We start from the raw sequence: 22,686 nt of genomic DNA on the forward strand, positions 1-22,686 counted from the left end.
AAGAATACAATCCCAAAGTACTGAACAAGACGATCTTCAGCCAGTCCAACTGTGCCTCTGGGGTTTAGCTGCCATTTGTTATTCTCTGTATTTTATCTATCCTTTCTTTCTGTGTTCTCCAGCAGGCAGAATTCTCCTGTTATTGCACAGGAATAACCTGTGTTATTTGGGTACTGGGACTGGTGCTTAGCAGCACTCACAGCCTGAGCTCTCCCTGCTTTCCATCAGTATGGTGCCCAGGACCGCTCCTGTGTGCTGCAAATCCTAAGCAGGAGCCAAAATCGTTCAGAGCACAGCACAGCCAATAAGAACAGTGACAATTCCCCCTTGGTTACCACAAGCTCCACATTAGCATGTTTTTAGGGGAAGGTAAAAAAAAAAAAAAAAAAGTAATCCCATAGCAGCACGTGTCGGGCAAGAAATACATTTCTGCAAACCTACAGAATTTAGTCCATATCAGAGATGTTTTCCCTGTGTTTCCCTACGAGACTTTTGTTTAAAAATGATAAAGCAAACCACTAGTCAGACAAAGAGGGACTACAAAGACGTGGGATTACAAATGAACTATTGACTCCCTCCCCACATGTACACACACACAGAGGAGGGTGTCAGTGTGAACTTGCAAGGAAGGGGGGAGCGAGGAGATATCATCGAAAGCATGCCAACCTCCCCCCTCTCCTCAGTACACTGCAACCAGGACTGCCAACAAAACTGAATTCAGAGCCGTATGTGATCAGCACAGCAAACACAGCACAGTTACAATGACACCCAGCAAAGAAATACAGGAATTCAGAGCATCTGCAACCTTTTTAGTCTTGGAAGTGCTATCACTGGTAGATCTGTGTTTCAGCACATGCACGCATACCTGGTGTTGCTAAATAACAGGAAATGCTATCCGGTGCCTCTCTTTCACAGGAGAAAGAAAAAAGAAGACACCTCAAAGCTATGCTTTGCAGGGGAACGAGCACCCTCCGGTCCTCTTCTTTCGTCACCACAAAGAAAAGGCAAAATCCCACCTAAGAGCTCTCGCACCGTAACCCGCGCCCCACCGGCAGCCGGAGCTACCTCTGTCCCCAGGTCTGAGCATGCTCTGTCTGCCGGCAGTGTCCTATCGCTCCAGCTGGCTCACCTCAATTTGTTAGCCTCCCAGAGGTCAGCCTTGCATGCAGGATGATTTGCTGCAGTATTCCCGCAAATCCCCGACGGGCGGCCACACTGAAACAAACACCACCGTGCTGTTTCACGGAGCTGAGCATGTCTTGGGAGACAAGCAGCGAACTGCTTTGGGGAGGGGGGACACACGCATTTTAGAAATCCTGCTTTTGAGGATCATTAACGCCACTGCTACTCCGAACACTTCACACAAAAGAAGAAAACAATAGGAGAGAAGGGAAAAAAATGTCCCTTGCTTGAAGACCTGAAAGCCTTTCGTCGTGCTTTCTAGTAATTCCCTTAGCACCAGGAAAGCAATTTCCCAGCTGTGATGGTCAACAAATGGCTTAGAATTGAACAGGGCTGTGATTGCCCTCCTTCAGAGACCCGGGGAACGGTATTTTCATACGGAAGTTATTTTTTTATGGTAGAAACAATTCCTAAGCACAAAGGCACAGAAATTATCCAGGAGCTTATAAGACAATCTCCTACTGCGCACAAGCTCACAGAGGAGGTGAGTGCCTTACACAAACCTTCACAGCAGAACTTGAACCTGTGGGGGCTGAGCAGCTTCATGAAGATGGCAAACCAGATAGAACTGAGTGGGAACTCTTCCAGTTCTTATCCCACAATGGCATCTACATGCAGATCATAACCCTCCAAAAGGCTCATGGTATGAAGTCACACCATTAAACACAGGAGTGAGACCCCAGCCCTGCAGGGACACTCCTGCAGAGTGATCACAGGCAGATCACAAACAAACATATAAGGCTTTGCAAATGTGTTGATAGTATACTTGCAGGACACATCTTGTTCAGTATCTGTCTGTGAGGATCTTCCCTTTGAGACCTAACAGGTAAAATAAGAAGGATGAAAAAGAAAAAAAGTTCTCTAATACCTTCTCCCACATGCTCAAGGCAGACTTCAAACTACATCATGAGCCTACACCTGTCCTGAGGGGATCTCAGAGAGACACTGGTCCATCACATCTGCCTGGGAGAAATAAATAATAAAGAAGAAAAAAGAGAAGTGAGCCCATCCAGTGCCCTCAGCCTGTCCTACTGGGAATAAGGAAATCCAAAGTCACCCTTCTCTTTTTAAGACCATCTCATTGTCCCGTTGCACCTCTGAATACAAATATATTGCCTTGTGCAGAACAAGTCTGATATTTTTCCTCTGAATTTTGTAACTCTAGGAGTGGACTCAGATTTAGAGCTGACTTCACTTGAGAAAATACATGTTGACTTGGTGTTTTCTGCACATCAGAAAGCTCCACAGCATGACCTACCTCCCACTGATGCTAACAGGAGCCTTTCCACTGACCCCACAGATCTTGGTTAGTGACTTTGTCAGTGGGACCCCTGATAACCTACACACACCATGTTGGTCTCTGTCTTAGACAAGCTTTTATTTTACTGGAGAAGAAAGGATAACATATACAGATTGTTCTTCTATTTATGAATAAGCTTATTCTCTACCGCTGGAATGAGTTATATTAATAGACTTCTTAGGTACAATTTATCACAATGCACAGAGAGTTTAACCCCAGTCCTGAAGAGGGTTCTATTTGTTAATCAGCCACACCACAAAGTACAAAACTACATCATTAAGGGGTGGGGGAGGAACAATAATAATTCCAGCAACTGTGAAATAATAACCGTCCATTACTATTGCACCATAAGGCACTAAGTGTGGCAGTCCTGTGCTCTTCACAGTCAGCACCTACTAAAAGCTGGTAAGGTTTGAATAGGAGATCTTGGCTCAGAACTAAGAATTTGATGACTATTTAATATCCCTCATGAAGTTGCAGCCTTCAAAAACAGCACCACATTTTAGAACTCCTAAAAAGCAGTACAGCACAAACAAAACCCATCAAGCTAGCAAGAAAATCTGAATAGATCCCCCTCGGTTTAGGGCTGACAAAGAGCAGGTAAATAATTATTTACTGAATCTTTGCAGGGCACATATATGTTGCAGGGGTGCCTGCATCACTCTGAGTCACAGCATTTATTATTTATAGTCCCAGAAGGACTCTCTATAAGAAATTATTCCTCTTGCAGTGCTTTTGAACCAAAAGTGCATTTCAGTTTGAGAGCACAAAAAAAATTATGCCTGAACTAACAAAAAAAAGTCTTTGTACTAATAAATACAAAAAGCACACAAAGGAAGCATTTGGTTTCTGGACACCAAGATTGGGACTTCACATAGAGAGGATGACATTTTGATTCTGTAGAAGCTAAAATTAGAACTCATGCCAAAAGGACCAGGACTTCAGCCAAATATTGAAAATTCCTAAGCAAGAATATACTTTGATAGGATAAAAGGTATTTTTCTGAAGAATATCTCAGGGGCCAAACCCCACTTTGCTTAAGTGCTTCAAGAATGACATGCTCCCAGGCTTAAGAGATGTAGGATGCAAGTTTTAAATAAATATTAGGTTTAAAAAGGTTTAAGTATGATCAAACATATTTGACACACATACACACACACTCAGGTTACATGTCTTGACATCAACCAAATTCTTAGGTATTTATTCTCCTCTCATATATGAGCATGTTTTATACAAATAAAACATATACTTGCCTGCTATCTGAACTTGCCACATACTAAACTACTCAGTCTAATAAACCCCTCCATCCCTATTAGGAACCACCCTAGCAGCATTGCAGGGACACACTGGCCTGCTCCTGCAGCTGTATGCAGTGTGTTGGGGGAAGAAAGGTGTGGGAGAGTCACCTGCCAGTTCCCAAGGCAGGAGATGGCTTTGGTAGCTGTTCTGATTCAAGTTAGGTGTCACTTGTGCTCTTTCAAGTTCCCATTTGGCCATTAGTAATGACAGGTCAGCAGGGTGACAGAGATAAATCAATTCCCTCTCCTACAGCTTTGCCAACTGCACACCTGCAAATGTAATTAGTGCCAATGTGTCTGCAAGGGAATCTGAGACAATTCATGCTCATAAGAGCATTTTGGTAAGTCAATGATGTTCAGCAAGACTGACATGAGAAGCCAAGGATAAAACATTGCCTGTGAGATCCCTGGGTAAGGCACCACCCTGGTTGCTCTGCACCCTTCCCACAGTTGCTATTTATTAACTGCTTTTGCCCAGGCAACAGGAAGATCTTCTGCTCTCTCTCAGATGACACTTCAATACTAAGCCACAACCTTACCTCAAGAAACACATCTCCCATTTTACAGACAAGAAGACTGAGCCTGTCAATGAGATCTGGGTGGGATACACCACACCAGCATTCATTAATAGGGGAGCACCTTCCTGTCAAAAATCTACCAACAATCAAAACCTCTTGTGTATTCCAAGGTTGTATTCATGGGCTTCAGACTCAAGACAGAAGCTGGGGCCTCCAAGACCACAGTCAGAGTAAACATGGTAAAGGACAGAGAGGAGTAAGTTACCAGGTCTGTCACCGTTGCTCTGGATCTGCTGGAGGAGTAGCCACAAGCCTGACATGCCCTGCTTCCCACATACTTTCCTCCCATCTTATATTCCCACTGCACTTGCTGTGCAGAAGGTTCAGGGGCCTCCTGCATGCCTGGGAAACTCCTCCTGGACCCACAACTTAGCCTGAAGCTGGAGGCCATGTCAGAATTACTTGTCCTGGTAATTTTGGAGGAAAAGGAAGAGAGCCTCTTTTTCTGTCTGTTGAGACAAACAGGGTAGTCATAACCAGCAAGTCTCACAGATGTCTTAGTGAATTAGGATTTTAATATCACAGCAAAATACAGATATTGAAAGGAAAAACACCCCGAAGGTGAACATCACAGGTATGGAAGAGACATAACAGAAATACAAAACACTGACAGGAACTTTGACAGATCTATAGGGGTGAACAGATGACAACTGTGTAGAAGTATCCAAAGGACAAGGGCTTAGGATGTCCAAGAATTTAACTGCCTTCACTGGATTATGCACCTGGTTTGCAAGTGGGCTGCAGCTGTTCCAGAACTGATAAGAACATCTCAGTTTACAAGCAGGATTAAGGAGGGCTTCAAGGATCGAGGTCCAGGACTTGGATGGCCTTTATGGGTGCCTTCCAACTCAGAATATTCTATGATAGAACTGCTGCCTGAAGCTGCCTTTGTTCTAACCTTCCAATTTTTCTATGCTGAGAGACTTTGTGCTTTCTTAAAACCTTGCAAATCCAAACCTACAAACCAAAGTCCTAGTACTTCATGGAAAGAACTCCACAAAGAAGCAGTAACAGCATCTACAGTCTTGATCAAAACAGCACTTTTGATTTAAGCTGGAGCATGTGCTTCAATTAGCCAGTCTCTGACAAATGCCTGGAAGTAGCTAGAACAGCAGCATGACAGGAAAATAGTTCAGAGCCAAACTAAAAGAGAATCTAAATCAAATCAGGGGAAATAAAAAGGTTTACTGCCATTTTGAGTCCCATTATTGCAAACTGATTGTTTTGCCTCCAACGCCCCCTTCAGCCACACCTGTATAACATATCCTCACATTTTAAAGGATGCAGCCAGAATACAACCCAACCCTATTCCTAAAACAGCAGTGTAATATTAACAATAGGTAGGAGCAACACTATCACAGGATACCCTCCCCTGCAGTGTAACTTGTTAGACTGATGCTAAGGGAGCACAAAACATCTGTGTTCTGAGTGGGGAGGTGTTGACAGTCACCTGAAATTTCAGAGCAAAGCATTAGGTCTCACAAATCTTAAAATAACTTATACAGGAGGTAAAAAAACCAAACAAACAAACAGTGTTTCCTGACAGCATAAACCATAAGACTTAAAAATATCTGCTGGCCAATTAAAAAATAACATAACAACTTGGTTTTGGGAATACTTAAAAATCCCAGTCTGATATTCCCCATGGAAAAGAAGAATTCTTACCTCATCCCTCATCTGATTACAGTATGATCAAAAGGCCCAGAAGAGAAGTAGTAACACATGGCTGCAGGTCAGGCATTTACTGTTGCTCTGAGGGCTACTGCTGCTACTGACAGGAGGGAGAAGAAAGCAAATGAATCATCTTTCTCAGCTTCAACATGAACCACTGCACACAACAGAGAAAGTGTGATGGATACACTGAAATAATTGTAAAAGCCCATTTACATTCCTCCAGGTGTCATATGCAACCATTTACAGTTCAATACCTAAGAAGAGCTGCTTCATGCCCTCAGCAGCTTGAAAATTCATGGAACGACTATTGAATTTAGGCATATTTATCAAGGGCACAGCAGCAAGAGGAAGAAGTCCAAGTCTGACCTGATGGGAAATTTTTGTATTAGATTTGCTGTTGTATTTATCCGAATAGTAATAAACAACCAAGGTGGTTAATTTTTTGCCCCATTTTTTTCCCTACCAACAAATCAAGGTATCATTTCCTTACAAGCCCTTCTTGTGACACACTTGTGTGGATAACTAAATGATATGACATTCAATATACACAAGAAGGTGAAAGTTTCAGAGAAAAAGCAGTTAGTACCTGTTGAAAGAGGAACACCTGCAAAACTACTGACATAGTTGCTATCCACCTATAAAGAAGACATTTAACTATTAGAGAGTGTCCAGAGAAGAGAAATAAGGATGGTGAAGGGTCTGGAGGGGAAGCCTGACCCTTCGATGATGGGAGATTCCTTACCCAACCCTGCCACAGCAGCTCATTTCTGTTCCCTTCCTTCCTACCAGCATTATCTGCTGCCTCTGTTACACCAAATGCTGAGTCAAATCTTTGGCAAAGAGAATCTCTTCAAGTAACTGAAGTGTAACCTCACTGTCACTGAGAGAAGAGCAACATCAGCCCAATAAACCAACTGCTGTTCAAGACAGCTCCATTTAAAAACATCTGCCCTTATTCATTTTGCACAGCTCTGGATCCACGTGCTGGTATTTGCAAAACCAAGAATAGAGAGGTCTTTCAGCTACTTTACAGAGTATTTCAAGACATCAAGGGCTCTCCAGACAGCTTCCTACATCAGGATGTGCTTTTCCATCTCTAGGCTTCTGCTGGCATTGATGCAGCCATCCCCAGAGAAGCCACCTAGCACAGGGAGGGTTGGAGCAGGGCTGGACCCTCTCAATAGTGAAGCATTCCTAAGATGAGCCATTGTAAGGACATAAGGGCTGTCACACCCAGCAGCCTCAAAGAGGAAGGTCTTGTGACCTTGAAGACAAGACTAAAGTATACATATGTATTGGCCTTAGGCAGTGAATCCTATCCCAAGTCTGGAGAGGTCAGAGAGAGAGGACATTTACAACCTTCCTGCCTTGGCTCATCCTGCTTCATCCCTTCTGTATGAGAATGATGTGCTTATAATCTAGCCTGGAAGCTGACAAGAACAATCTGCTGAGGTAGCCAACCCTTCCTTCCAGGCAAAGGGATTAAAGCTACAGCACAAAAAAGTTTCTCTTGCAACTATGAAGACCCAAACCTGCACCTGTGTTCCTGCAGCAAATATGTAAAATGAGAAAGCCCAGAAGTCAGGGACTGAGGACTGACTAGGAAACAGCCATCTTGCTGAGTAACTTAGTTACACAAAATAACCACCATTTCTTTACCATCGAGGTGATGAAACCAAACTAAACCCCAAAATACACCGAAATAAAAACCCTCTTGTCTCATTTAATACACTTAAAGCTTAAAAATAAGTATGCAACACAAGTCTTGTGTTCCAGTGGGACAATACATGCACATAAATTAAGCAAGGACTAGAGAACTTTGTGTATAATAGCTTGCCTTGTGACCTCTGTGCTAAGTGTATATATATATTTGTATATAATACATATGTATGACTATTGCAAAATTCATATAAAAGATTACAATTAAGACAGACATTACATATTTCTCCTATGTTTATACCCACATAAAAAGATGATTAGTCAGTGATTTTATAAATCCAAATATGTTAATTTCAATGAGCTGCTAGCTTCCCAGCTTTAGCTTTAAACTTTGACACAACTGTAACAGAGTCAGAAGCCAAGATGCTGCAAAGCCTTATATAAATGTGTGTGGAACTGTCCAAGGCAACCTTACAGGAGAAAGAAAGGTGAGAGCAACTCCAATCTTCATTTTCTATTAACTCTCAGGTCTCTACATGAACATGAATAACAACCTAAGTAGTAAAGAACAAATGGCCAGAAGCAAGGAGCAGAGGTAAGAACAAATCATTAAAAAGTGATAAGCACCAAGGGCCCTAACTTAGCTTAAGGCAATAAAAATGCAGACACACAGGGAAAACCACATCATGCCTCCTCAAAATGAATCTGGTCATATAGTTTTAGTGCTGAGTAAGTGAACTGCCTCAGTGCAACACCACAGTGTCTGCTAGAAAGGACAGTATTTCATCTGTGTGCTTAGAGGTCTGATAACCTATTTTCCCAGGTGTGCCTCTCTCTCCTTCTAAAAGAGAAAATTACACAGTAAATTAATCTTTGTGAACCTTTTTATTTTTCACTGCTCCTCCTCTTCCCTCCCGCCACTCCTCCTATCCGTTATGAAAGGTAAGCAGGAATATATTGAAAATAAAATTGAAATCAATGACAACAGCAGGAACAGCCTGAGTCTGGTTTGGCTCACAAAAGTGAGTTTATGATACGGTTGAGTCAGTGCAAAAAAAGAGGTCATGAAAGTGCTGTCACACACCTTTCTGGAGAGAGCTTTCTGTCCACTTAGCTACAGATGAAAGCCTCATCTGCTCAGGGAAACTAATTTTCCAGTGCAAAGGGATTTCAATTCACAATCCACCACCATCCCACTGAATTTACATTACATGTGGCCAGCTGGGAGAGAGAAAAACAACAGCAAAGTAAGATATGAAACAAATCACAACTCACTCATTTCCAATAGATCAAAGGCATACCAGTGAGTGTTCTGTGTGATGGACTGGGGTCGCTCCGTAACTACATCTGACTGTCTGCTTGCCAGAAGCACATGCAAAACCCCACCACATCCAGGGAATCATTGACAATACTCAGTGTGTTCTTCTGTAGGGGGAGTGCAGTCCCTACACACAAACTCAGAAGGGTTTTTTCCTAGGACAGAAGGGACAGAGACAGTTGATTTCAATTTCTTTCAAGACGTTTCCAAGGTATGTTACATAGACTGTGCTTAAGTATTTCATTGGTCACCTATGATTCAAAATTCACATACAGCTTAAAACTGCATATGACTCTCTGAGCTTCAAGAAACCAAGGTCTAAACTCTCAGTTGAGTACTACTCTTAGAACAAGACATTCACATTAGTACACCAGTGAAGAGAACTGAACCACCAAGAGTGTACTTCAGCAAAGAATATGCAAAATTGATCCCTAAAACATAATGGGTGAATTTTTAGTACCAAAAGACATTAAAAACTCACAGCATAGCTTTGAGAAGAATGTAGCAGAAACATCCCAGTCTGGTGTATAAGCTCTGAGAAGGGAGAGCAAAGATTCCTTTTCAGCATTAGCTATAAACTTCACAAGAGGAATCTTTAAAAATCTATATGGTTTACTATCAGAGAACATAACTAGATGAGTAAGAAAGATCTGTGTGCAAGCCCACTTCATACAGGGGGTTCATTGAGCATAACCACGAAATCCATCGTAGTTTCTTGATGTCATTAAAGCATTGTCCTAATGCACAACTCTAAGCTGAAGAAAGAGCTGGTTCTCTGAAACAGAAGTAGCCTATGCCAAATTTACACAACAAGGACTTCCAGTCAAGAACTCAAATCCTGCAATTCAGCTGCTCTTTGCTTCTTCAGCAATAAAGAAGCCAGCACATCAGACTTTAAAGACATCTTTCCCTGCAAATTACATGGTAACAATATAAAACAGAGATTGTATCACACCCACTGTCTCTTGAGAGCAAAAATACATGTAAAATCAAATTGTTAAGGAAAAACAGTAAAAATATGGAGAGGCAATTAACACCATATACAAAGAAATCTTTGCAATTGAAAACAAATGATCTGTTTTCACTGAAAACAACACTTTCTCAGCTGAACTCAGGCAAGTAAGCTGTGTGGTACAAAAGCCATCTTTTCAGAAATACAAGAAACCCCTTCTGTTATGATATAAACTCTTATTCCTCTCATCTTTAATCACAAGCTCCATATATGCCACCTCCACACAAGAAACAAGAAATGCTTATTTAATATCTTGTCCCCTTTTTATGTACATGTGGTCTTCAGAACATCCAGCAGCTGAAGAAGGGGTTCCTGGATGCAACTGAGCAGAGAAGTTCAGCTGCCAGTGAGTACCTGCATCTCTGCTGCAGTTTATATGGCAGAATCAAAGGGCAGAGGAGAGGAGAACATTTGCATGTGTGCTTTGAAAGGAAAAGGTGAAACATTTTATAATGGAAAAGGGAAACATCAGTTGGTTTGGATGTGAGAATTGTGCAGCATAGCCTCTCACAGGTATGACGAAGCAAGCTTTGGAGCATAAGATGGTGAAAAGGCAATGAAAACTGGAGGCAGGATGGCAAAACTTTGTGAAACTTTTCAGCTGACACTGGAAAATCTTGAAGAGATGAAGGGGCAAATTACTGAGCTCTTTGCTTACATGGCAGTTGTAAGGAAAACTTCCAAGTTAACTCAAAATAGTCAACTATACTTAAACTTAGGTGTGTCACTTCTCAAACCTAAACAAAACAACCCAAAAGAATAAAGAAGACCTAGGACTAAAATAAAGGGAAGGAAGAGAAGAAACAAGTAGGAGGGGAATACACAACAAAAAAAAGACACACTTGGACAAAAGATATACAACAGAAGGAGGTGCAACCTTCAGAGACTGCTCTAGGGAAAAAAAAAAATACCAGACAGATAGATTATCTTTTCTATCTGTATTTATCCATAAAACACCAAGAAATTTCCAGTCATGAGCTCGAGACCTCATTGCACTGTATGACGTAAACAAAATCACTTAAAACACAGGAGAAGAATGTGAGAATGTCAGTGCCAGCCACAATGCTGTTGGATCAGCTGGTGGTAATTCAGTGAAACCAATGCTATAAAATCAGTGCATCAGGAAAACTCAGCTTCCATCTCTCTTTTACAGTCTCAAGGAAGCAAGTGGGATGACATCTTATTCAGTACCAAAAAAACCCAAATAAAAACATTTCCATCTGTACACAAAAATGATATATCACCTCCCATTTAGAAAACTAACTTAAATCCATGAGGAAAGACATAGATGACTTCACACTACAAGGAATATGTGGACAGCAACCAGAGCACTGCATCCTCAGAAAGCACACATGACATCAAATACCAAGAAGCAAGAAATATGGCAGGAAAACAAACTACAGGGGAGGAAAGAAAAGAGTCACTTCCACTAAAGGACAGCCAGAAAAACAACCAGATAGAAAAAAGATCATAGAATATGCTAAGTTGAAAGGGACCCATCAGGATCAAGTCCAACTCCTGGTCCCATGTAGAACATCTTAAGAATCACCGTATGTCCCAGAGCATTGTTCAAATGCTTCTTGAGCTCTGTCAGGTTCAGTGCTGTGACCACTTCCCTGGGGAGCCTCTTCCAGTGTTCAGCCACTGTTTGGGTGAAAAACTTTTTCCTGATCTCCAAACTAAACATTCTCTGGCTCAGCTTCATGCCATTTCCTTGGGTCCTGTCACTGGTCATAAGAGTGAAGAGATCTGTACCTGCCCATCCTTTTGCCCTCCTGAGGATACTGAAGACCACAATGAGGTCTCCCCTCAGTCTCCTCTTCTCCAGGCTCCAGTGACCTCAGCCACTCCTCACCAGGCCTCCCCTCCAGACCCTTCACCATTCTTGTTGCTCTCCTCTGGACACTCTCTAATAGTTAAATGTCTTCTTTACATTGTGGCTCCCAAAACTGCCCCCAGCACTTGAGGTGAGGCTGCCCCTGTGCAAAGCAGAGCAGGACAATCCCCTCCCTTGCCGGCTGGTGATGCTGTCCCTGATGCACCCCAGGACACACTTGGCCCTCCTGGCTGAGTTAGGAATTACTGAGAATTTCTACATATTTCCCTGCTTGCAAGGGAGCAAAAGTCATGCACTCCTATGTAACATCCTCAGTCTCTTCTAGTGTATACCTTCTAAGCTGAGGTGCTGCATCGCCTGCTACAAACAAGGCTCTCTGCTCATGGTTTACTCCGCTCACGGGCAGAGTGCAAAAAGTGAGTGGAGGGATGCACTGTAAGGTATCAAACAATTGGCATTTCCATCTGCATCAGTTCACACTGTTGTGTGACAGTAACACAGAACAGCTAAACCTGCACTACCTTCAGACTGCTCTTCAAGGGGACAGGAAAAGGCTCATTTTCTTATCCCACCTCAAGCCACTAAAACAAGTCAAATCTCCTCTCATAGAATGAGCTTTGCTTACCCCACACAGCATGATGCCAGGTATATACATCTAATGGAAGCAATGCTTTTGCTTAGATTTAAGGATGTGCTTAACTCCTGGCTGGATCTGCACTTTCAAACACATCTCCTTGTAGGCCAAGGATTTGCATTCTTACACATCTTTAAACTTTCCAGGACATGGCATTTATCATTCTGACTGTGATAAAGGATGGCAACACCCTGCTCATTTATCTTGCTCTCAACACACTGCAGAAAACAAAAATATAGATTTTTTTACTACAAGGTGGAGGACACTGATCTCATTCTCACTCTCTGATAATTTAACTATAGCATAACATCATCAGATTTAAATCAGAAGAAGGAAGAAAAGGCTTGAAGAAGCAAAACCAAAAAAAGTGGGGGAAAAAAACCCACAAAAAAATCTGTTTACAGATCACATCTGAAAAGAACATCTCTATTAAACATGATTTCAGAAGAATTGACAAGGATAAATCCACATGCAGCTCCAGGTATTTCAGCCTGAATGTGGAAAATACACATTATTCTGAGTTTATGAAGGGCCTAGTTTTATCAGTACTTTTAATATATACTTTCTTGGTTCATTTTAGACATATTGCAAGATTTTAAACCAACAAACTTGGGTGCTCACTGATTTTTAAAGACAACAGCTCCCTATTTTTTAACATGTTTTTGAATTATGTGTGGGCTGTGTACTTCTTCAGACAGAGGTACTCTGAAAAATTATGTTCTACTTCCATTCAGGTGCTTCAAGTAATCTCCACCCTCCCACCTCTTCATCACATGAAGTAATGATGAAGACTGCACGTCAGTCATGCTGCAGACTTGTTCAGATGCCTGAAACCACACAACCCGTGTGTTGAGATCCTCATCTCAATTATTAGAAGCAGAATTTTTTCCTACAGTGGGCTAGGCAGGTCCTGAGGGGGTGCTGACTGGAACACATCCTCCACAGCCAACATTATGCCAGACTGCATCCAGCTCCTCTCACAAGTTTCTCCTGATGGGATTGCTCTCCCTCCTGACTTTCTCTTTGATGCCTGGCTAAGTGATTTTGGCTGCACCTGTGGTCTGCAATACATTTAACAAACAGCATAGTGTGCTCCATGACCTAGCTGCTCCAGAGCCACATGCCTGTGGGAATGCTGCCTAGAGCATTAAGCCCACTGCATGTGCTTGAGCGCACACAGCCCATTTTGGACCCGCTTCATTACCCTTTTCTCAGCAAGCTTGCCTAGAGTTAATTTAATGCATTTAAGGACTGAAGACCAGCTTTGCCACCCTGCAGTGCTATCAAATATGTTACAGGCAGAGGATTTGGCCATATTCCATCTATGGGGTTTCTTTCAAAGTTCACTTCTTCTGAAAATAGCTGAGCTGATGCTTGAGTAGTATGAGAACAGTGCTCCATCCACCACAGATCATTGCCACCATGGAGAGCTGCTGCATCTTCACACTGACTCTTGCATACCCAATCCCTTCCCTATCAGAGGAGTGGGATCTTTTCCAAGTCTCTTTATCTGATACTTTAAAAGTATGCTACAAGACTGGAGTACACTACAGTGGTCCCTACATTCAGGTTCTACTGGCCTGGTCAGCTTAATATCATGTTCCTCTTGACTGCCACAGAGAGCACTTGCAGTCTCCAGTCCAGGAAGTAGTATCAAGGACTCACAGGAGTAACCAGAGGCAAGTAAATGCTTTCCAGCTTCTTCCTCAGCAAGAGTCCCTTGAGCTTGGGGACTGTCATCTTAAGATCCAAATTACCATGGAAGAAAGCTTTTTCCTTTTCAAGGGTGACTTCCAACTTTATCAACACTTAGGTAGGATGTAATGAGCATGAGCCCTGGTATAACCAGGACAGCTTTGAGAGAGAAGGGGGCGAGACTGTGTTCAGAGCCACACCTGGACGTGCCTTTGCAGTGCAATCCCACCTCTCTCTACAAACAGGCTTCCTCCCAACCCATTCAGAAATACCTGTAATATGCTTTCTACCAGTACTATATAAACTAAAAACCTTTAAAGTTCAAACACAAATCACTTACTTTCTGATCTAGCCAATTGAAAAATGATGAATGACAACAGGTTGTGAAATTTACCTTGTCACCAGCATATAATTGCTACTTGGAGCTTCATATTGTAGCAGGGAAAAAATGAAGAACAAAACTGAAGTGCTTATGGCTTATTTGGATTCTGGTTTACAAAGCACAGCATTATCTTCATCAGTGTGTGAGGAAATGCAATTGCACTGTGGATCTCTACATCAAAAACCATCTATCTTAATTAATTATTTGAGTATTATACCAGCAAGAAAAGAATTACTGTAGTTATTTCAGAGTTGCTCATTGCTTTTATACATGTGATCTACCTGCAAAGGTTAATATGAATTTGTCAAAAATCTAAGTTAATTTTAGTACAGAATTATTATGGTATTAGGATTTAGGATTAACATAATGAGATACTATGATTATTAGGATACCTAATGGTATCCTAACAAATATAAAAATATTTTGAGGTCTTTCTAAAGAGGGCCTAGATAAGGACTGAGGAGTAAAGGAGGAAAAAAGCCTGCAATTTAAGTAGGTGTGAGATTGTCTACAGATGGAGAGTTAAGGATAGAGAAAAACTAAGGCGCCCAATGTCAAAGAAAAAATGAAATCAACAACAAAGCTACAGGCAGACTTCCAAGACCTTCCAAGTGAAATTACACAGTTTAGGTGCACTTGGTTTAAAGTTCACTCATTCACCTTTCTTCACTAAAAAAGTCATCTATAAATACCAGAAATAAAAGCCCACCAATCAAAGGCAATCAAAGCTACAATTTAAAAGCTAGCTCTGGCCCTCTGTTCTTCCCTTCAGGCTTCCAACTTCCCATCTCAGGACTGTCAGTAGCTGTCAGCAGATCATATGAGAAATTCATCTGAACATACAACATAACTTGACAGGCAATACATCAGAAAACCTAGATGTGACAACAGCAAATTCCACCAGATGGTCCTGGATCATATCTATCTATTAAAAAAATTCTGACAGAAAAAAAAAATTCTAACCACACATAAGCAGAGCTTCTGAGGAATGGAAAAAAAATCTGGTATATGCACTGTTTCACCCTTTCTCCTAACCATTCCAGAAAAGAAAATACACAACAGCTCCAGCTTGTCCTCAACAGTTTGTCCTGTCATTAATATCTATATGAATATTTCATCCTCCTCTCCAAAGAAAAGATTTCTAAATAAAGATGCCTCTCCAATAAAGGCAGTATGCACTACTAACAATGTTGCTTTTCAATTGAGAAAATTCTGTCAATGACTCTGGAGCCTGGTCTTGCTCTAGTACCAGCCTGATCTCCAGGAACACCAAAACCATGTGGTTAGCTCTGGGAGTAGCTGCGAACTTGAAGCACATTCAACACTCCCCGTTTGTCACCTTTCCCATCTCCCTGTTGCTCTGGCAGGCAGCAGATTCTGTTTGGGTTCAGGCGGCCTACAAACCTCCTCAGCCTCTGCAGCAACTCTTTTAGGAGAGACCTTAGATTGCCTTGTCCACTGTCAGTCACACAGGTCAAACACTGACTGTCCAAACCTACCCTCAATCCAGGTAAAACAGCCTTTGATACATGTGAAGTACAAATCACATTCCAGCAGGCACAACCTGCTCCAGCCTCAGGCCCACATGAAACAGTGCTGTGGCAGGCACAGGGTCAGGGTACTGTGCCACCCTCTGAGAGATGAATACAGTCCCATGGCAGAAAACTCCACGTTCAGAAGCAGCTCTATGGCTATTGCACTGATGCTGTCAGTGTTCTTCAGGTGAGCACCACCAGCTTAGCCACAGCAGCAGCTCAGCTGTGACAAAAGTGACACGCCTACGAAACGTAAATCAAACTGGAGCAGGCTGTCACTGCTCAAGTGAGACCCTCAGGGACACCATTCCTCGCTCCTGTTCTGCTCCTGCCTTCTACAGCTGTGTGCAGATATGTGTTTTGCTCTGTGAGAAGTAGTTGTGTGTAACTGCAAAAAACTATCATGTGTCCTTGTCCTCCCAATTACCCATGCTTGGAAGTAAAAAAGTATTTAGTCAAATACATTTTTAATTGGTAAAGCAAACAGACATGAATCTGAATGCACAGAGGGAAGGAAGACAGTGAAGGATGTGGCATTATTTTATCATTGTTTAATAGGACAGGATAGTGTTCCAAGTCCTTTGGAAATCTGACAGTTGCTTTGAATACAAAGCTGTGACTGTGGTAGAAAACAGATCTACTCCCTATCAGTGCACAAGCTGCACTCCACAGCTCTGGGCTGAGGTAATCTCTCTTCAGGCCAGTGTGGCAAAATCAGTTTCCACCAAGAAACCAGACTGATCCTTTAACCAAGGAGTAGTTCTGTATATCACACAAACCTTTTTTCTTCCCCTAAGGACAGCTCCTTCCATTATAGACTCTCCTTTGCTGTTAATCGAAGTGCACCCGTTTCCTGAGAGAGAAACACCTGTGTGTGGGATTACTCCAGTGCGCTGTTTATTGTCTCCATCTAATCCATTTTACAATTATCACCTTTAGCACAGAGAGAAAGCTACTTTTACATCATAGACCTGAGAACAAAAAGCTTATGAAAAAAACAATTTTCCCCTCCTCCCCAAACTTCAACAAGGACTATACGATTTTTCAATATGCTTTTGTCATTTTGACATAAAAGTCAGTGACATTTTCAAGTTTTGTTGTTGTGCACCAGTGGGGTTTCAAAAACTGCATAAGAACATAATTACATTTACAGACACTTTTGTCTGGAACTTAAATGTTGCAACAGCTATAATAATCTCTTAGAGATAAGAAAATAAGCATTTAGCTCAAAATGTATGTTCTGATTAAACTGAAAATGGACACCATCTTTTTACTGGACTGCCTTTTGGTATCTAGAAGATTTTTCTATAAATACTAGACTATGATTTTTCAAACCATCAACTCCCTACACAGAGAAAAATACACATCTTACTATTTAACTGTTCTTAGCCGAAATACTGTAAGAGAAGACATAACATGTATTTAATAAAATTAATAGAAAGTCACTTCCTCCCATTCTGGTATTTAATTATATCTCATTAGAAAAGCAAAAAATAGTGCAAATCAAAGTCTATGAATCAGCTGTTTACTTTATTTATAGGCATTTATATAGTGCTCATCACCATAGCAACCAGGAACCTTTTCTTCTTCTTGTTCAAAGGAAAAGTTGTAATTTCAAAATGATCCTTTGGTGTCACAGTGCAAATAGGTACTTAGGTCTTTTGCTGCAACTCTTTAGGCAGGTGGCTGAAGTATACTAACCAAGTCAAAGGTACGAGGAAAAAGACAGAAACAGAGAAGGAGAAATAAAAGAAAAAGAACCATGAAACAAGTGAGAAGGAAGGAAAGAGTACAGGGCTTTCTTATGAAAATCCACAACGCACCATGTCCCACAATAAACCATGATCACCCCAGTACTTTTAACCTGTAATAACAAGTGTCTGGATCATGGAGAACAGTCCAATTAATGAAGACAAATCAGCAAGTTCTAAATTTATGCTGAGAGCACTGGTGAATATTCTTAAGCAAGGATTTCTAAAAAGATAGTAGCTTAAAAATGAGGCTGCGGAGGGCTGTCTCCCTTTTGAGAAGCAGAGAAGTCAGGAGCCTCACTTTGACTACTACTCTTTTCTGAGCCCCCAGCAATTAGGATTTATCAAATTCCCACAGAATTAATAGACCTTTTTAAAAATGCCATCTGCTCACAAAACATCAAAGAAATGTGTAAATTAGAACACTGCTTCTGCATACACCATTATAGAGTGAATTACTAGGTATGTCCTGCAATTGCAGTTTCCTCATGATACTGCTGGGAACTTCTTTTCAGACCCCCAAAAGAGACTGAAATTGGTTTTTACACTATTTCATCTGGCTCCTTCCCACCATTGTATAGATGATACACATACATGAACAACATAGTATTTCAGATTCTTTTTAAAGCTAATGAATTTCTAATTGGGACAGAAAGAAAGAAAAAAAAAGATATCTTTGGCCTGTTGTCATTTTGTTATATAAGAGACATTATCATGAAGATTTCCTCAAGACACTGATATGTGAAGTTATTATTTTCAACTCAGCATTTAGCTTGATCCTAACTTCCTCATAAGCTAATACTGTCCAAAGCAGTTAAATAAGGAGTGTTCAATTGTTACTAAACTAAACATATAAATCTTTACTCAAGACTGGTGGTTATTTTCTAGTCTTTTTTTTATAGTGTATTCTAAATAGGGCAGAAGCTGCATGTATGACAGCAGGAAAAGTGACAAGTTCCTTATCTGGAAAAGCACCAGCAGGAACTGTTATCAGAGCAGACCAGCTCTTTTAAAGTGGATTGATGAAGCTATTTTTAAAAACACCTAATAACATCACAGAGGAGACTCTGATCTCTGCAAAGGTGAGCTGCACAGCTCGATACTCCTGGGAGGCAGCTAATGAAACTGAAGCTTGTCATGCACAGGCTGCGTCCAGTAATTGGCTTTGAACACCCGCAGCTGAGCCTGCCCCATGCTGAGCTGAATGCCCCACTCACAGCTTGTGCCAAACGCAGGCAGAGCCCGGCGCTGTCTGCCATGACCAGGAGTGAGTGGCCCTCACTCCCCTGCCCATGCCACCAGGCAGAATCTGCATACTTGGAAGGCAAAGAAAGAAGCCTGCTTTCTTCCAGCCCCTCACACCTACCACTTGGCTTCCAGGACAGGGAGAGAAAGGTGGCAAAGTGGTGCCGGAGCAGGCGGTGTGCTGATGGAGAAGGGAACACATTCTACCACAGAAGGTGAAGGAAAGTGGGGGAAGACCTAAAAGGAGAAGGAAGAGGGTTCCATGTCATGTCTTCATCCAGCACAGCAGAATCACCAACAAATGCTAACCCTCAGTAAGTGCTCTGTGCCAATGGCACAACATCCCTTAGAGACAGCCACTGGCTTCCCCAGGAAGGCAGCCAGCAAAACAGGGGAGCATCACTCATCTTCCCCAAAACTCCACTGACTCTTCCTAGCCCACTCTTCCTGAACTTTGTGGACCTACAGATCTACTCCACCTCTCAGTGTAAACTTCAACACTGAATTTTGCAACCACCCCGGACCACAGCATAGGAAAATACTGTCCCACAGTGTGAGAAGACTTTGTCCTTTTGAAGAAATTTTATCTGCATAGCTAAGGATATCTGATCTGGTTCTCGTTCTGTGGTTTAATGCTCTCCTTTGCACCACCTTCTTTTTCATGATTCTTCCTGCCTCCCACTACTTCCTAGAAAAATCCACTCCTTCATAGCCTATATACACCCTGACTGGAAAAGTAATTTTAAGTAGAAAGCAGTTTCTTCTGCTGAGAAAAGTCATCTATGGCTCTGATCATTTCATAGTTTTACTCATGGAAGATCTCTAAGTCTCTGTGTTTTAAAACACCTCCTAAAGACCTTGCTATGTTAGAGCACAGGCCAGATACATTAAAAACTCTGGGGAGCAGCAACTGAATGTGGCTTAATGTCATAGGGAACCATTTAAACCCACAGCACTTATGGAACACTTTAAAGCAACAATTTTTAAGAGAAAGGGCGTGAGAGAAAGGGGAATGAGAATATTCAATTTCCAGATGATTGAAGCAAGCCTCAGTAAGTTCACAGTGAGATGCAACTCAGGAGATGGGAAATTTAGCTGGAAAGAGATTTCCATATAGTCAATCCATTTTGCACATTGCTTAATAGAGAGTGGGCTCTAAGTAACTAGTTCCAAAACATTCCCAGGCATCTAGAGTGCATGTTCATGGCACACTTCACAAGTGTTTGAAGCTGAACTCCAGCTTTGATGACAGCTAATTAAAACACAAAAGTGAGACTCCAAGTAAAACTGCCACCTTGCAATCATAAACCGTTCAAAATGCACTCTGGCAGAAAAGCAGACTGCAAGGCAGCTTTCCTGTATCTAGTTCACACATTTGGTATCTACCACGCTTTTGAAAATGACATTGCAAAATAAACACCCTGTCTTACAGCTGATGTGTTTAGCATAAGTCAGATTTGTTTCAGGGAGAACGTCCTTGCAGAGAATAAGAGCTCTTTTGGTTCCCAGCTAAGTCAAGGCTTGAGCTAACAAGCCAATCAATCAGTTCAAGCATTTTGAGATTGCTCTTAAAAGGAGCCGTTTCTGTTTTATTACCACAGTCAGCAGTCACCGTTTAAAAGTCAGCATTTGTCAATAGTTACCCCAACTATGGCACTGGTGTGAAAACGCTGATACGTTCCCTTGGCTCGAGCAGTTGTTCAGATACAGTCCTTACTCTCATCACCAGAGGAGACTGTGCCTCTCCAATTTATTTATTTTTCTAAACATGAAGCCTTTACCTTCATAGCCCATTTGAACGCTGGGTTAATTGAGGGGGGCTGTAAGGAAGCAAGGGGACCCAGCAGACATTGGTGAGCCCACCCTCGGAACATGTGTGTGCAATGCATCCAGAGCTGACACAGGCAAGAGAAACTTTTCCACCATGCTTAGTCAGCACGCAATAATTAAGAAGGTGCAGGATGTGATAAACCCGGCATCCGTATCCACTGGGGCCAAACTCGCAAATTCATTGCTAAGCTTTCAAAGCGGAAGACAGGTGTCGGGGGGCTAGGGGGGGTTGTTGTCCCAAGGCACTCAGCCATCAAGGAAAACTGTCAGGAGAACATAATTACATCTTTACCTGCCCCAGCAGGCGTCAAACCTGCAGCGCCTTTGACCTCTGGGGAGGTTATGAGAGTCGGAAGCGAGCAGCTGCCGGCACCGCTCAGCCTCCCCGCGGCGGCGGGGCCGGAGCGCTCCCGCTGCCGGCCGCGCAGAGCTGTGCGCGGCCGCGGCGCCAGCCCCGCTCCGGGCGGGCTCCTGCCTCGTCCGTGCCCCGCCAAGGGGTCGCCGCCGACCACGAGGGTCGTGGCCCCGCTCCCTCATCACCGCTCTCCCTTCGGGACAACAGCGACCGCCACCCCCACGAACCGCCCCTGGGGTGCCCGGGCCGGCCCCTGCCCCGCGCCGCCTCACCTGCCGCCCGCGGCAGCGACCGCCCCTCGGCCCGGCCCGGCCCCGCCGCCGCCTCGCTCGCCGCGTGTGTCCCCGCCCGGCGGCGGGCGGGAACCGGGCGGGAACCGGGCGGAACGGGGCCTGGCAGGCGGCGGCCGCGCATGCCCGCTGCGGGCCAAGGGCATTGTGGAGGCTGCAGTTCGCGGCGCCCTCAGGGCTGTGTGTTGCTTGGGCGCTCAGCGCGCAGCCTGGGCCCGCTCCTGGCCCAGCGCACAGCTGCCCCCGGCCCTGCCCGGGGCTGTTCCGCGCACAGTCTGCACCCCGTGCCAGCTCCCGATCCTGCTCCCACCGCAGCCCGCCGGGTTCCCCTCCCGGCTCTCTTACCAGCCCGCCCAGCCCTTGCCTCCTCGGCCGAGCGGTTTCCTAGAGCGCTGTGCTGTTCCCAGCCGTCTGCATTGCCCACCTTCAGCTCCTCGTCTTTCTCTCAGATCTCCTTCAGCCTCCGCAGAATCATCGAATCATCAAGGCTAGGAGAGACCTTCCAGATCATTCAGTTCAAGTGTCCACCCAGCACTACCGCTGTAACCCCTAAACACTTTACCCAGCACCAGATCCAAGTGTCTCTTGAACTCCTCCAGAGATGGTGACTTCAACACACCCCTGGGCAACCTGTTCCAATGCCTGACCACCTTAACTGAAAAATTTGTCTCTAATAGCTTATATGACTTTTCCTGGTCCCAGCTTAAGGCCATTTCCTTTAGTCCTCTCATGCTAGGCATGTCAGAAGAGACCTGCTCCCACCTCACTGCAACCTCCCTTCAGGTGGTTGTAGAGCGCAATGCAGTCTCCCCTGAGCCTTTTCTTATGCTGTACCTCCCATCACCTCCCCACACTGTCCTACCCCTGTCACTCTGGGTCGCTTTCTCACCCTCTGCTCCCCCTGCCCGACAGGCTTCTTGCTGCCCACATTCCTTGCCCTCTTCCACTCAGAAAGAGGTGCTAAAAGCAGAGGACAGCCATCCTTACAATGAGTACACAGCTCCAAATCCACCAGGAAAACCTGACAGATCACAGGCACCTGCATCCATAGTGGAGGAAGGCTCCTTCCCACCAGGGAAATTGTGACAGTGGTGGCAGGTCACATTCACAT

General features: G+C 43.4%; 1 protein-coding gene across 7 annotated transcripts in view; it reads right to left on the reverse strand.

Moving 5' to 3' along the window:
* POMGNT2 (protein O-linked mannose N-acetylglucosaminyltransferase 2 (beta 1,4-)) overlaps window positions 1-21,635 on the reverse strand; it is a 31,198-nt gene extending 9,563 nt beyond the window's left edge. Inside the window, exons 1-3 of one of the 7 annotated variants that reach the window (XR_004147774.2) lie at window positions 21,558-21,635; window positions 19,222-19,337; window positions 16,978-17,800 (exon numbers count right to left, since the gene is read on the reverse strand). The gene's annotated coding sequence lies outside the window, so the exon portion shown is untranslated. Of the gene's footprint in view, window positions 1-865; window positions 1,085-6,023; window positions 6,130-8,992; window positions 9,139-16,977; window positions 17,801-19,221; window positions 19,338-21,557 lie in introns of those variants that run through there. The other 6 variants (XM_021525889.2, XM_031503889.2, XM_021525890.2 and 3 more) reach the window with 6 other exon arrangements.
* Between the last annotated feature and the right edge of the window lie 1,051 nt (window positions 21,636-22,686).

This window comes from Lonchura striata, chromosome 1 (genome assembly GCF_046129695.1).
Source record: "Lonchura striata isolate bLonStr1 chromosome 1, bLonStr1.mat, whole genome shotgun sequence".
In the NCBI taxonomy this organism is placed as follows: domain Eukaryota; kingdom Metazoa; phylum Chordata; class Aves; order Passeriformes; family Estrildidae; genus Lonchura; species Lonchura striata.